This window comes from Triticum aestivum, unplaced genomic scaffold (genome assembly GCF_018294505.1).
Source record: "Triticum aestivum cultivar Chinese Spring unplaced genomic scaffold, IWGSC CS RefSeq v2.1 scaffold4338, whole genome shotgun sequence".
Taxonomy (NCBI): Eukaryota; Viridiplantae; Streptophyta; class Magnoliopsida; order Poales; family Poaceae; genus Triticum; species Triticum aestivum.
Window position 1 is genome coordinate 1 of NW_025292305.1, and position 1,043 is coordinate 1,043.

Here is a 1,043-nt window from a genome sequence, read left to right on the forward strand (position 1 = left end):
GCTCACGATTCACGGGTCCAGCGTCGGCGTTGTGGCGCGGCAAGCGTGCACTGGTGCGGTTGAGAGGGAGGGGTGGAAACCGCGTTAAACTCGTCTCCGTAGTTGAGAGGGAGCGGCCAAAGCAATGTGCAATCGTCTTTGTAGTGGAGCTGGGAGGGGCAAGGATAAGGGACGAAGACCGGGGTAACATGTCGGATGCGATCATACCAGCACTAAAGCACCGGATCCCATCAGAACTCCGAAGTTAAGCGTGCTTGGGCGAGAGTAGTACTAGGATGGGTGACCTCCTGGGAAGTCCTCGTGTTGCATTCCCTTTTGAATTTTTTTCGCGCCGCTTGCAAAACAAAACGCACGTGTAAGTAATATATTTACCGTGTTTTATTATTTTGCACGAGTGCGGTAAGTCATAGCTGGGTGCTCACGATTCACGGGTCCAGCGTCGGCGCTGTGGCGCGGCAAGCGTGCACTGGTGCGGTTGAGAGGGAGGGGTGGAAACCGCGTTAAACTCGTCTCCGTAGTTGAGAGGGAGCGGCCAAAGCAATGTGCAATCGTCTTTGTAGTGGAGCTGGGAGGGGCAAGGATAAGGGACGAAGACCAGGGTAACATGTCGGATGCGATCATACCAGCACTAAAGCACTGGATCCCATCAGAACTCCGAAGTTAAGCGTCCTTGGGCGAGAGTAGTACTAGGATGGGTGACCTCCTGGGAAGTCCTCGTGTTGCATTCCCTTTTTAATTTTTTTCGCGCCGCTTGCAAAACAAAACGCACGTGTAAGTAATATATTTACCGTGTTTTATTATTTTGCACGAGTGCGGTAAGTCATAGCTGGGTGCTCACGATTCACGGGTCCAGCGTCGGCGTTGTGGCGCGGCAAGCGTGCACTGGTGCGGTTGAGAGGGAGGGGTGGAAACCGCGTTAAACTCGTCTCCGTAGTTGAGAGGGAGCGGCCAAAGCAATGTGCAATCGTCTTTGTAGTGGAGCTGGGAGGGGCAAGGATAAGGGACGAAGACCGGGGTAACATGTCGGATGCGATCATACCAGC

At 53.8% G+C, this 1,043-nt stretch overlaps 2 non-coding genes across 2 annotated transcripts; both read left to right on the top strand.

Annotated features, from left to right (window-relative positions):
- Positions 1-193: 193 nt before the first annotated feature.
- LOC123178907 (5S ribosomal RNA) lies at positions 194-312 on the top strand. Its single transcript, XR_006489954.1, has one exon. It is a non-coding gene; the product is annotated as a 5S ribosomal RNA (ribosomal RNA).
- A 297-nt stretch (positions 313-609) lies between these two features.
- LOC123178908 (5S ribosomal RNA) lies at positions 610-728 on the top strand. The gene has a single exon (XR_006489955.1). It is a non-coding gene; the product is annotated as a 5S ribosomal RNA (ribosomal RNA).
- The last annotated feature ends 315 nt before the right edge of the window (positions 729-1,043 follow it).